The 15,396-nt window shown below is 37.6% G+C and overlaps 1 protein-coding gene across 16 annotated transcripts in view; it reads left to right on the forward strand.

Moving 5' to 3' along the window:
* PHF21A (PHD finger protein 21A) overlaps positions 1-15,396 on the forward strand; it is a 172,645-nt gene that overhangs the window by 44,753 nt on the left and 112,496 nt on the right. The gene's annotated exons all lie outside the window — the stretch shown is intronic.

Consider the following 15,396-nt stretch of genomic DNA (forward strand, 5'->3'; position numbering starts at 1 on the left):
ATTCTATATAGGGCAAGAGAAAAGCGTCTTGCTTTTTTTCCTTTCTAAAGACATTCCGGAAACTATTCTCTGAAATTTTTTGTATGGTGACCTCCACTTTACCAGTTCAGGCTTCTCCTGCCACCAGGTGGAGTGTGACAATTGTTAGAACTCTAAGTAAATGTCTATGAAGCATTTGTTTTCTTGTTTCTTTCCCTCTGGTTAAAAAGGGCAGTTTTCTGTTTTGTAGTGGCTCAATGTGTGAACCAAAAGCATGAGGTGATTTGCAGTTGATAGTTTACACTAGTGCCATCTTAGCAAAGATTTTTGACCAGATAGTTCTCAGTAATTTATTTTTTTAAACTTCTATTTATTGAAATAATAGCAAAGAGAGTAATTTACTTCTGTAGATTTCTAGTTTTTTTTAAATTGGAAATTAGTGTACTGGTTTTTTTTTTTTTTTTTTTTTTTTTGTGGGACCCTAGCCGGTGGCCAGGGATCGAACTGGCGCTGCAGGGGCTGCGGGCAGCCTCGCAACCCAGCGCTCAACCGCTGCGCCACCAGGGGAGGCCCTGGAAATTAGTGTATTGTTTTGTGTTTTCATTAAACTAGGGGAGAAATAAACTTTGAGGACTCTGGAACATACACTGGTGTTTAATGTTTCAGAATAGATTTTTTTCCCCAGAGCTGAGTGAACAATTTCTTTTTTCTTCCCTCTCCTGCTCTTATACTTCTAAGCTCTCTTATCTTGACTTCTCCTTTAGATTAGGGAGTTGCCAAACTCAAACTGGGAGGAGGATGGCATGGTGGAGAACAATTTGTAAGGAAAATATAAACAGAGTTTGTTAGTATGTATTTGACTCTTGAAAGTGATTCAGGTCTCTTAAATCAAAATGATATGTGTTAGCAAAATTGTTCTAACTTTAGAATTCTTTTAGTGTTGAACTTCCTTAGAGTTACAGGGTTAGTTTGACAGAATGCCAATAAATGAGTCACTTTTGCTGAAAAATTCACGTGTTCCAGCAGGGAAAGCAGGTGAGAACTGATTAGTGGAGTAGGGGGTGGGGGGTGCTGCCACAAAGTTAAGACAACCTAAAGCTACATTGGGGAAAATGGGGCAATTAAAAAATTACATTTATTTGAAATTTTTTGCTTATGAGAGGTAAAGGTTTAGTTTATTTAACTTTTTATTCTGTGTTTTCTATTAGGGACTTCACTTAATTAAAAATATCAATCAATCATTTCATCAAGTGGTAAACTCTTAATTGTCATTTGAACTAAGTTTGGATTTCAGAGCTGGAATTTCAAAACATGTGCTTAGCATCAGGAAAACCTTAGTTATACAAAGTAAAGACCTGGAATCAAACTGAAATGCAATTTACTGAACCTTCCTGCTAGAACAGAAAATATATCATTTTCAGGTAGGATAGTATTTGAAGAAAGCACACTATAACCTTCAAAAGTTGGTTCTTCAGACTTAATTCCAATATAAAACATTGATATTTAGCTTAAATAGTTTTATTCAGGAGAAACTCTTAATGCTGTGTGCCCAGCTTTTTGTTTTTCCTCCCAAAAGATCCACTTAGCTTCTGGCAAAATCTATTGATTTTCCTTCTACTTTAATAACTAAAATCTGAAGTATCTCATTCATATGAGTTTTACTTTAACACTAATTTTTGGTGGGGAGGAGTGAGGGAGAAAAATTTAAATACAGAAAAGGTTAAAGAATGTCAGATTTAAAAAAAAAAGAATGTCATATTTCAAAATTAACAATTATTAACCCTTTGTCATATTTACTTCCATTCTTTTTCTGTATGCATTTTCCTATAATCATTTTTTCGTTAGCCATTTGAATATTTATACAATTAATAGATGCATACATTATCTCATTTTGCTCTATTAAAAATTAAATTGCTGAGTCTTACAATAGACACTTCTTGGTTCTTAATTATTACTATTTCCTCCATCTTTGGTACTTCTTTCATTTCTTCCTCAAGATTAATTATGAAATGGTGTTCTTCATTGGGGAAAATATGGTCTTTAGTAAACATTCTTCATGGCTAAAACTTAGTGAATTTTATTGAAATTTTGGTTATTAGGTTTTAGCACTTCCAAACTGTGTCTAGAAATTTCTGAATAGAAACTTTCCATAGCAGATTTTGAAGTCAGCTTCTTGACCACAGGGTTTCAATTTGTGGTTGACAGTTTTAACTCAGGAAATCCCCAGACTTGATTGGCTAAATAAATTGCATGTTATATAGCCATTAAAAATCATGGTTTCCAAAACTATTTTAATGACATAGGAATGTGCTCATGATATATTAAGTGAAAGAGCACACACAACTTTTATGTATTACATTCCCTTTTTGTGTGTGTATTGTATGTATATGTATGTAGGTGTGTGAATGTGTAAAAAAAAGTCAGTATAAAATGTTGGGAAGTGATGAGTTTTACAGGCAGTTTATTTTTTTTTTTACTCTTATATATATTTTCTAAATACGATACATATTTCCTTTTTATACTCAGAAATAGATTCAAAAAATTAAAAATTTTTACACCAAATTCATCTGTTCCACGGATTGTTAGCACTTAAAATGACATTATCTTCATGGTATATAAAACCTCTCTAATCAGAGATCCAACTGTTTTAAACACTAGTAATGCTGAAGTGTAGAAGCAACTATTAATTTCTATAACAGGGTTCATTCTCATTCTGTACTCCACCCTCATTTTTGACATACCTTTATGTTGTTGCTTGTCAAATGGAAATTCTGATATTGGAGCCCCAGTGCATTTAGTTGCTTCAGTGCTCTGCTTTCTTCCTGATTCATTGTAGAAGCAGTCTTGACATCCTAAGGTTTGTTGCTTTTCCCTGTGGTGATTTAGGCATAAGCTACAGTATTTGTATATTTGATTTCCCCTGCCTGGAACAGTTTGCCACCCCACCTCCCTTCACCTGGTACTCTGGCCAGGCTTCAGGCCACAGCTTAATTATTACTACCTAACAGGAGCTATCCCTAAAACTCCCTCCTCCTGTCAAAATCAGCTATTTCTGTTACAATCTCTCATTGAACCCTTCATTTTTCCTTCATAGGTGTGCCATTTAGGATTAGGTTCAGCTGTGATTGACTGAAAACTGAAAGAGAAAGTAGCCTAAACAAGGTAGAATTTTATTTGTCTCTCATGTAAAAGCTTTGTAAGGTGGACTAGTGCTGACGATAGTGGTTCCCCAGTGTCAGGTAACCCAGGCTCCTCCTGTTCTGTTGCTCTGCCATCCTCAGCATGTAGCTTCCACATCATAGTCCAAAATAGCTGCTCCATCTGGTAAGAAGGGGGAAAGCAACAGAGAGCAAGCTCTTTATTTTTAAAATAAAGTTGTTTTCTGGGAGTTTCTTGCACCACTTCCGGTTCAATTGCATTGGTCAGAATTTAGTCGTGTGACCCTCCCCCCCCCACCCACTAGGTGTAAGAAAGGCTGGGAAGTGTAGACTATTCCAGGTGGTCATGGGCAGATAAAATTCAGGGACACTGAGTAAAAAGGTGGAAATAAATACTGGGGATAATTAGCAATTTCTGCCACAATAAACTATTGCAATTTATAATTTTATATATGATGATTTTTTAAAAATATAGGTCTTCCTCACTAGACTCAATTTCAAGAAGTCAGGGAACATATTTGTCTTATTTACTTCTTTATCCTGAGTGTAGTATTTAATATTTAGCATAAATTAACTTTTGGCACAGAAAAGCATTTCTACTTCATAAATGAAATATTTTGTACACTTTGTCTTTTTCTGTCTTGTAGATAATTTTTTAAAAAATGGTCTATCTTGCTTTTTATGCTTAGTGATGTGGATATGTTACTTTTTTTAATAAGTATATTTTATGTCATTCTTCCTTTTTGTACAATGTATGCTTTCTCCTCTCAGGTGTAGTTCCTGTAGAATTCCCATCACCCATTCACCCGTGCACCATCACTATAGTCCCTTGTGCTCTTCCCTCCCCTGTTTTGATCCCCTTCTCTCCCCCTACCCTGTAGAATGTCTCTGATTTATAGTTGCCTGTTAATTTTGTTTTTTAATTTAATTATTTTTTTCCTTACCCCTTGTTGACCCTACTGAATATATTACTTTTTTAGTACTTTTTAAGAACATGATTTTTAATAGCTTCAAATATTTAATGGTCTGGCTATATCATAATTTGTTTATTCCTCTTATTTGATGGTAGAATGTTTTCAGGGTTTTTTTAATTATTTTTATTTTTTTAAGATTTATTTATTTATGCATACAAGAGCTGGGATGCAGGCCAGAGATGTGGGGGTTGAGAGGACTTCCCAGAGACAGAGTGGGGAACAGAACAGGCAGACTGACTGAAATACACTGCTGAGGGGAGCAGTGGGTGAGACAGGAGAGGCCTGCCATGCCATGTGGGCACCTCCCTGACTAGCCGGGGATCGAACTCATGCTGCAGAGGTCGCCACTGCTTCATAGTGCGGTGCTTAACCCCTTGTACCACCAGGGAGGCCCTCAGTTTTATTTTTTTTTTTAAAGATTTATTTATTTTTGCATACAAGAGCTGGGGTATAGGCCAGAGGTATGGGTGGTGAGGGGAGTCACCAGAGACAGAGTAGGGGAGGAGAACCGGCAGAGTGACTGAAATACACTGCTGAGGGGATCAGTGGACCAGACAGGAGAGGTCTGCTGTGCCATGTGTGTTAGCTCCCTGGACGGGGATCAAACTTGTGCTGCAGTAGCTGCCCATAGCTTCATAGTGCTGAGACTGAACTCCTTGCACCACCAGAGAGGCCCTGTTTTCAGTTTTTTAACCAGCTTAAATATTGCTTGATAAATACCCTGCGTGTGAATCTGTTTCTCTCTGACTGCCTTAGGATAAATTCTTAGGTATGAGATTAATTGGGTGTATTGGGCAACTATTGCCATTACAGTTTTGCGTAACAAACTGGTGATTTATTGAGTGACTTACACAACAGTAAGTGTTTGTGTTCACAGTGGTGTATAGATCACCTGGAGTTCTCTGGGTCTTAGCTAGGATTGGCCAGGTACAACTACTTCAATTCTGATCTTGGTTGGGTTGGCTGGGTTTTCCTCCATGCTGCATGTTGGGTTAGATCTGTTCTAAATGTGTTTATTCTGAGACATAGCAGAAAGGAGCAGCAGCTGCTTGGGGCATACTATTTCTTGGTTTATCACCAGAGTGCAAGAAGCAGTCCAGACTACCAAAACACATTTTAAGCCATTGCTGGCATTATGTCTTTTTTAGCCAAAACAAGTCATGTGGCCAAGCCTTATAAAGTTATATGACAAAGGGTAAGGATGTATAATTTTATAACAGAGAGAATATGAGGAGTTAAGAATAATAATCCACTGATCATACCTGGTCAAAGGATATAAAAACACTTTTACTATATTTGGGAAAAAAAAAAGTTTTTACTGCTTATTTCCAGATAACCTCCAGTAAAGCTTGTGTCAGTTTAGCAGCATATATAACAGTACCTCGTTTCCCCAAAAAAAATCCTGTGAGGGGGAAAAAGTACTTTGCTAACTTGCAAGATGGATTAATATGTATCTGAAGCTTACCTGGATATATATTTCTCATGCCATATGTCCCATGATATAAATATTCCATAGTATTCCATAGAATTAACTTTCGGTTTTAGGTTTTATCTTTCACCCCTTCTCCATTTTCTTACTCCTTTTTAGCGAGATAGAATCCTTCATAGTCTTTGGTACTGGTTTGCTTTTCTGACTGTGTTAAAAAATTATAGTCTCTGTTTCTTTCAAATTGCTTAACCTAATACAAGATGAAATACTTTTCAAGATTTAAGAAATACTTTTCATTTATGGAACCATTCTCAATTTAAAATTTGAACACATTTTAGTAAAATGGACCCTGAAGCCTTTGGGAGAGAAGTTTCTGTTCCTGCCATAACTAATTATGTTTCCAATACAAAGAACAACATAATTTAAGCTCAGTAGGTGACTTGAACAATGTACTGGGTGGAGGTTGTGGGGGGGGGAGTAGGAGTTTGATTCTATTCCTGATTCTGTAACAGACTTGTTGATAGATTTTTTGAGTTATTAAGTAATTGTAACATGTCTATTTCCTTATTTTTTTTTTATTTTTATATTCCCCATACAATTGCAACCCCGATTTTGACCTCAATCCCACCTCCCCCCCCTCCCCAAAGAGTGTCTCTAGTTCATAGTTCTTTGTTGATTTTGATTTTTTTCTTTCTTATAGTTATTTCCTTATTTTTTTTAAAGATTTTTTTTTTTTTTTTTAAATACAAGAGCTGGGGTAGAGGCCAGAGGCGCGGGAGAGGGAGAGGATTCACCAGAGACAGAGTGGGGAGCATTATAGGCAAACGACCAAAATACACTGCTGAGGGGAGCAGCGGGCACAACAGGAGAGGTCTGCCACACCATGTGGGAATCTCCCGGGCTGGCCGGGAATCGAACCTGCACTGCAGAGGCTGTGGAGCTTCACAGCGCTGTGCTCAACCCGCTGTGCCAACAGGAAGGCCTCTATTTCCTTATTTATGAAATGTTTGGATAGTACTTGCTAGGAGTTACTATTGAATGCACTGAATATTTTTGGAGATAAATTTTATTTAAATGGAAGTTGATGGCTTTAGTCAATGGTGATTAACTTCATCTATAGGAAACATCTTACATGTGAAGTCCTACCTTTTCGAGATCTTAAAACATTTTACAGTTAACTCAGTCTTAGTACACCTTTGAATGCGTCAACTAGGACATGAACTATTCATGACTTAGCCATGATTATATAATTAATCGGTATTATATTGAAGATTATAATCTAGCAAGTCATCTTAAATTATTCTGTAAACCTTTACCTATCAAATATTTTTCAAAATAGGATATTAGACACAAGAATTACATTGCCTTTAGGCTTTAATGCCTTGGAGTCAAGTAAGTAAATTAATTCTTGCCATCTACTATTGGTAACCTGATACATGGCTATCTCCAGCCTCTGTAACTATAGAATGTTATCCTTTCTCTCCCACAGCCACCCATTGTGATTGGCACATTTCATTAGAATTTAGAATTGTTATTTTCTTAGAAATCCTTGAATTGTGATGGGAATCTGCCCTTATCTTAATCCAAAACCTTGGAGTTCCCTGAGGGTTATTCTAGTTTATCCCTCCTGCGCAATATTTATGTGAAGCCATTGGTCCAACCATTTGTTGAATTACTGCCACTTGTGTCCATAGGCCATCAGCCCCTTCTCCCTTACATCAAATACAAGAAATATAATATTTCAAATTTCCCCTGGTAAAATCTGGTTGGCTTATATTCAGCTAAGATGAGATGAATGAGGGGCTCAGAAATACTGGCAAAGAACATGAAGAGCCTGAAGACTGTAAAGATGGTGATGTGACTCTGGTTCTCATGCAGCATTATCTTCTGCTTGTTTTTTTTTTTTTTTTTTTAACTTTATTCTTGGAATCGAGTTAACTCTTTTGCCAGTAGTTGTACCTAAGTGATCAAAGATTTGATTATCTCTTTAAGATAGAGAATTGATGAAATACCTCATTTTAATGATTTTGTGTCATGTTATTTTTGGACATTCAGCTGAGTATGGTGGAGGAAATCAAGTTAGTTGGGGACTTGTACCAAATGCGGCCTTTTGCTTGCTGAGTAGCTTAGAGTGATCTTTTTGGCTCATCCTAATTATTTACTTTTAATTCACTTTGAAAAATTTTTTTTTAAAGATTTATTTATTTATTTATACAAGCACTGGGTACGGTCAGAAGCGTGGGAGGGTTGAGAGAATTCAACAGAGCCAGAGAGGGGAGCAGAGCAGGCAGAAGGACCGAAGTACACTGCTGAGGGGAGCAATGGGCGGCAGGAGAGGTCTGTGCGACATGTGGGACCCTCCTCCGGTGGCAGGGGAGCAGCGGGGATCGAACCGGCGCTGCGGAGGCTGTGGGCAGCTTTGCAACCCAGCGCTCAACCGCTGCGCCACCGGGGAGGCCCGCACTTTGAAATTTTTAATCATCATCATCAGGTGCTAGCCATATCTTGACACTGGGCTTCTGGAATCAACTATGTATATATTTTTCCTCTTTGCTGATCTCTTTAGTGGAGAGCAGTTGCTTCAGCTAGAAAGATCTAGTAAAGCACCTTTTTGCAAGCCCTGTGCTTATGGATGCTTCACTTTAACTTGGAAAACATTAATTTTTAACGGGTAGATAGTATATAAAACAAATGCTTTACAGACCCTTAGCCAGTATAACTCTGATACCACCTCTTCACTATAATTAATTTGTGCTTTAAAACAATCCATACTTTCCAGTTTATTCCTTTTTCCCTGGGGTTGGTGGTTTGTTGTATTTTTTTTAAGTTCTAAGATTATGACTCATCTGTTTATTCCACATACAGTTATTGAGTTTTCTATGGGGAAAGACTTAGTACTAGGTCCATGGAGAATACAGTGGCTTTTTCCCTGTGAGTGGTCATCACCTCCATATGGTCAGACTCATTAGCAGTGTCACCTTTAGCCACTCTTTCTTTAATTGCTTCCCTTATATTCTTTCCTGCTATAAAAACCTCAAGTTCCCCGATGTCACTTTATTATTAACCAGGTCCTTTCAAGACTCCATGTCTTGCACCTGCTTTTCTCAAGTTGGAATTCTCTCTCTGTTTATCTGGTTAAATTCCTACTTATCCTATGAAAACCCAATTTAAGCAAAGATCCTCTGAAAGCTCTCCTTGACTTCTTTCCATCCTCCACATCAAATTAGACACCCTCTTCTGCATAGATGCGATATTTGTGCCTACCTCTTTTATTTTTACTCATCGTGTTGTGATTATTTGTAAACTCCTCAAGGACAGGGTCTTGCTTATATTTGTACACGTGGCAGATCTGAATCAAACATTTTTGGATGTATTAATTTATTATGCTTTCAAGAAGCTAGTAGTCTAGCAAGGTGGCCAACAACATGTTTTACCTTGGAAAGAAGATTCCTGGTCAAATAGTTAAGTTCCATTTTGGTAGAAAAATATTCTCAATATTGTTTCCTACTTGAATGCTTAAAAATGTTCAACAACATATTAACTCTATTCCAATTCAGAGCCGATAACTTTATCTTAGTTACAGAGAAGGAAACTTTTATGAGGTGAAGTAGTATAAACTGGTAAATAAGTCTGGGGCCAGCAGTCTGGAAACCTGATACATCTAGAAACATTCTCCTCCGAGGCTGCATTTCTACATCAGTTACCTCTTTCTGTTTTACCTTTAAGTTGTCTACAGGTTTCTTCCCTCACCTTATGAAATGTACTACATCTTTCCTATCCTTTAAAACAACAACAGAACTCCTTCTTTTGTCTCTTTCTGCCACTTCCCAGTCTTTCTCCTTCCCTTTTTTATTAAGCTTCTTAAAAGTTCACTCTGTATTTGAATTGTTTTTGTTTTACCTTCTAGCCCTTTATCTGCCCATAGCAGTTTCCATCTTCATAATATGCTAATGAGCTCCCTGAAACTTCTCGTAACATAATTGCCAAATCTACAGGAAAGTTTTCAGACTCGTTTTACTTGAACTAATGGTAGCATTTCATATTTAATGACCCTTTTTCCTTAACTTTTTCTTCTTCTTTCAAAGAACCAAGAACTTTCCTGATTCTCTTTTTACTTCTTTGGATGCACCTACTCAGTTTCCTTCTCAGGCAATTCTTCCTGAACATACTGTTTAAAAATTCAGTGTTCCATTCTTGTGTACCTAATCATCTTGCTCTATTCCCCCTCTTCTCCCCATGACATCCTGCCTTAAACCACCACTGAATGACTGCTAGACACCAGACAGATGTGCATTTCCAACGAACTCTGACTACAGGTATATTCCATAGTTCTGTATTCTCCAAACAGAACTCTGAAACCACCCCTCAATTCTATTCCTCTTTCTTTCCCATTTTGGTTAATGACACTTCATTCATCTGGCGGTCAAGCAGAAATCTAGAAGTCATCATGGACTTCTTTCCTTTCCCCATTGGTCTCTCATGCATACTTAAGCGTTTGTCTGTTTAGTTCCCTTCTAGGTCATGAGTCCATAAGAACTGTTTCTTTTACTCTCAAAATCTAGTGTATATCTAATGTTTTACACATAGCAGTACTTAAACTTTTGTTAGAGAAAAGCAGTTAGAGTTCTTACTATGCTGTTTATTGACTAGCCTTGTGTCTTGCATTTCTCTGAGCTGAATTCCTCATCTATAATATGAGCATTATAATTATATCAGTTCAGGTGCTTTCAGCAGTGTGACTGAAAACCCAGCTAAAAGTGGCTAAAACAGTAAGTGAGCTTGTTAGTTCACTTAATAAGAAGTTGCTAGAGTTGTCTGCTCGGCAGCGCTCAGCAGCACTGGCAGAATCCATATTTTGGTCTTTTTTCTGGTCTGCCACCTTCACCGTGTCATGGACACTGGATGGCTGCTACAGCTCTAGGCTTTACTTTCTCACAACCAGTATCCTGGGGCAAAAAAGGGACAAATTCTTCTCAAATGTGTATTTTACAAAGGAAAACCTTAGCTAGAAGTCCTTCAACAGACCACCTTCTTGTTGACCATAGTTTTGTCACATGCCAACTCTTAAATCAGTTCAAGACTGGTTTATATCTTAGAGGTGAGGATTGCCTGTCATACATTTGGAGGCTAGATGCCCAAACAAAATTGGCTTTTGTTAGCAAGGAAGCAGAAGGGGTGGAGGATAATGGGTGTTAAAAAAGCAATCCAGTGTCCTTCTCCATTTATAGCACTTTTTTCTGTTTATGTAAATTAAATATAATGTCTGTCTGGAGATGTGTTGTGAGTCCTAAAATACTATAAAGTTATATCATCACTACTTGTTACTGGTTTTATGTGTTATTTTAGAAAATACTCCCTTTGCCATTCTATCTGGTAGCTTGCTTTGAGGGGGGACGGAATGCAAACAATATCTTTACTATTTATAATACATTATTATGGTATTAGAAGGATAAATCTGTTTTAGAAAATAATGTAATTTATTTCAAATGTGAATTATAAATTATTTTAGATACTGTAGAGTTATTTCTCTATAAACTGTCATTGTCATCATTGTTAGTAATGTTAATATTCTATGCCTTTGAGACAGCAGCCTTGATGTCCCTTGGTTAGCAATACCTTCACGCACCTGTATGATTCAGGAAAGTCAGAGTTCATCAAAACTCAGTGGTATTTGTGGATTTCAGTTTTTTTAAAGCCTTGAACACTACAAATGAGAGGCCAAATCATGGATTCCTTCAGCAAGCAAATGTTTGTGTGAACCAGCATGGATTGGCTTACCTATCTCAGGCTACCTCTATCTGAAAATGACAGAGATTATTAGTGTCTGTCAGTTAAGCACCAAACATTCCTTTGCTCTGGCAAAAAAAGGAAAAAGAGGACCTAGAAATTGTCAACTAATGTGTTTAATTTGTCACCTTTTCTCTTACTCCTACCTGTCACCTTTTAAAAAACCTCTCCTCTTTTTGCCAAAACAAATTAAATCATTTTGACCAAGAAGAACACTAAAGATGGAAATCAGTTCTGAACTTAATTTCCCTTATGAGCAGTGAATGATTACTGATCTTGTTTCATGTAGTGTTTCTGTCATCTAATATAGTAATTGGAAAAGAAAATTAACACCATCTTTCCTCTGCACTCAAGAAGCACAGATAAACTTATCTCCAAAAGTTGTATCGCCTGAAGGACAAGAATTTAGTGAAACTGAGGAGTGTGTTCATGGACAGAACTTGACTTTTGTTTTTCTGAATGTATACTTTGCTTATTACAGATTTTGAAGGTCCTCATGCATTGAGACAAATTTACATAAAATTTTTAGTTAATCCACCACTGCTTTTTAATTAAGAATGAGGTAGTAAGCTTACTTTTTTTTTTTGATATTATATTATTTGATAGTTTGGTAGTTCACTTCTTCCATGTAATGTTTGTTTGATTTTTTTTCAATCGGAGGTAAAATTACCAAGACTATTAGTCATATCTAAACCTCCAACTAAAATCAATGTAGACAAAAGTAGTAGTCGGAAGCCATTTTTAAACATCTGTCATAAAATTTCTGAAGACACACCCTTGTTACTCTTAATTTGTCTTGGTCATAGATGTGAGTTCATCAAGTGAAAGTGTTTGCAAATTCCCGCAAATACTGCCCTTGACTCATCTGCTCCTAATAGCTGATAACATTATATGCAACTCCTTACATTTCTAGTATCCCCATTTCCTGTCTTCCCTTCCTTCCTTTGCTTAGGCGTAAAGCATGTCATAGCCATCACTTCTGAAAGATAAATTGATTGATTTTCTAAAGATGGCAAGACTAGTATGATTCTCTAGTACAGGGATCGGCAACGTTTGACCCAAGTGCCCTTGGGCCAACCAAATGTGACGTGCTGCCTGTTTTTGTAAATAGACTTATTGGAAGAAAATCGCATCTTTTATTTACAAAAATTGTCTATGGTTACTTTTGTACTACAATGGCAGAGTAATTGTGGCAAAGATCTGGCTATTTATAGAAAAAGTTTGCTAGCCTTTACTGTAGAGACATTTAACCAGAGAAGCACTTGACTCATTAGGCACAGCTTAACAATACAGGGCAGGCGTGAGTGCTATAGTGAAAACAGAGTATATACTAAATAGTAGGAAGGCTCCTTTATGTAATTTTTCAATTCATTTTTAGTACCTTATTCTTTTTTTTAAATTTATTTATTTATGCATACAAGAGCTGGGGTACAGGCCAGAGGTGTGGGGGGTGAGAGGATTTACCAGAAAAGAGTGGGGAACAGAACAGGCAGATTGACTGATGTACACTGCTGAGGGGGGCAGTGGGCAAGTCAGGAGAGGTCTGCTGCGCCATGTGGGTTGCTCCCTGGCCAGCTGGGGATTGAACTTGTGCTGCAGAGGCTGCGGACAGCTTTATAGGTTGCGTCTTAACCCTTTGCGCCTCCAGGGAGGCCCAGTAGCTTATTTTTTAAAAGCCTCTTTTGTTTTGGATTCTCTCTCCCTCTGGTTCCCTCTCCCTCTCGCTTACATATTTGTTGAGGCAAAATTAATATAAAATATATGAAATCTCTAATATTTTAGTATAAAGACATATAGACATTTTTAAAAGAGTGTAATTTTTTAATTTTATTTAAATTTTATTTTTATATTCCCCATACAATTACAACCCCCTTATTTTGACCCCAAGCCCTCCTTTCCCCGCCCCCTACCCCCTGTAAAGTGTCTCTGGTTCATAGTTGTTTGTTGATTTTGATATTTTCTTTCTTATAGTTATTCTTTTTCCTGGTCCCTTATTTAAGTTTTCTAGATTCCTGCTATGAGTGAGACCATCCGGTATTTTTCTTTTTCTTTCTGGCTTATTTTTGCTGAGCATGATCCCTTCTAGTTCCATCCATGTTGCTGCAAATTGCATGTGTTTATCTTTTTTGAATGCTGAGTAATATTCCATGGTGTATATGTACCACATCTTCTTGATCCAGTCATCTATTTTGGGGCATTTGGGTTGTTTCCAAAGCTTAGCTATTGTAAATAGTGCTGCTATAAACTTAGGGGTGCAGGTGCTCTTTGGAATTGATGTTTCTGTGTCCTTTGGGTAAATACCTAGGAGTGGAATTGCTGGATCATATGGAAGCTCTATGTTTAGTAGGTCAAGAAATCTCCACACAGTTCTCCATAGTGGTTGGACCAGTTTGCACTCCCACCAGCAGTGCAGGAGAGTTCCTTTTTCTCCACACCCTCGCCAACATTTGTTGTTGCTAGTTTTTTTAATATGTGCCATTCGCACTGGTGTAAGATGGTATCTCATGGTAGTTTTGATTTGCATTTCCCTGATTACAAGTGATGTTGAACATTTTTCATTTGCCTGTTGGCCATTTGCATTTCCTCTTCAGAGAAGTTTCTTTTTAGCTCTTCTGCCCATTTTTTGACAGGATTATTTTCTTTGTTTTTGTTGAGTCTCATCAGCTCTTTGTAGATTTTTGTGATCAGTCCTTTATCATTAGTGTTGTATGCAAAAATGTTCTAAAAGTATAATTTTTGATGTTGTGGAACTATCATCAGAGTCAAGATCATGAATCTATCCATCAAGCTCTAAAAATTTCTTGATAATCCCTGTCTTCCCTTCCCCTACCTCATTCCCAGACAGTGGTTTGCATTTTGTCACTAATAATAAAAAAGAGACATAATAAAGACATACTGCTTTAGCCCCATAGGCTATAATGTTCCATAAACCTTAAACTGGTAGAGGTGCCCTCTCCCGTCCCCATCTGACAGTAGAATGCTCCTGTTTGCATCTTCTTTATTGAAGAAATCATCCCATACTCACTTGCTTGTTCTCATTCCATATTTTTGGAAAGATGGTGTAATCAGCCTGGTTTGAGCCAGGGACCGTGTCATTACTACAGACGTGATTAAATCCATTGTATCTCAGAGAAAAGGAATTGTGAATTAGGAGATATTCCAAAAATTTGTGAAGTCTTGGGCCTCCCCGGTGGCACAGCAGTTGAGTGCAGGGTTGCAAAGCTGCCCGCAGCCTCTGCAGTGCCGGTTCGATCCCCGGCTGCTCCCCGACCACCAGAGGAGGGTCCCACATGGCGCGCAGACTCCTGCCGCCCGCTGCTCCCCTCAGCAGTGTACTTCAGTCCTTCTGCCTGCTCTGCTCCCCGCTCTGGCTCTGGTGAATTCTCTCACCCTCCCGCGCTTCTGACTGTACCCAGTGCTTGTATAAATAAATAAATAAATAAATCTTCAAAAAAAAAATTGTGAAGTCTTATATGTTATCTGCTTCCCTTTCCAAAAAAGATCGTGTCCATTTTTAAGGTAATTTTTATTAAAAGACAAGCTATTTAACATGCCAGAATGGATTCTCCCTAAAAAATTTAATGAAAAGTTTTAATCTGTTCTTTTGGTGAATATTTATTAAGCACCTTTTGTATGCCTGGGCACACTTGTATATGCTGAGAGTGTATCAGTCTAATACAACGTAAGTCACAGCCTTTCTTTTCCTTTTGTGTTAGAAGTTTGATATACTTCAAATTAACCTTCAAATGTCCCTTTAAAGTTTTTTTTTTAAAAAAAGATTTATTTATACATAGAAAAACTGGGGGGTAGGCCAGGGATGTGGGGTGGGGGGTGAGAATGAGGAGAGAACAGAGAGAATGGGGAGCAGAACAAGTGGATCTACTGAAATACACTTACACTGAAATACACTTACACTGAAATACACTGTTACACTGAAATACACTGTTAAGGAGAGCAGCAGGCAGGGCTGGAGAGACAGGAGAGATCTGCTGAGCAGCGGTAGCATGATAGGGCTGAGGATTAACTCCTGCACCACCAAGAAGGCCCTCCCTTTAAAGTCTTAATCAGA

The sequence above is a fragment of the Talpa occidentalis genome, unplaced genomic scaffold, assembly GCF_014898055.3.
Source record: "Talpa occidentalis isolate TD23 unplaced genomic scaffold, MPIMG_talOcc4v2.1 talOcc4.3, whole genome shotgun sequence".
Lineage (NCBI taxonomy): Eukaryota > Metazoa > Chordata > Mammalia > Eulipotyphla > Talpidae > Talpa > Talpa occidentalis.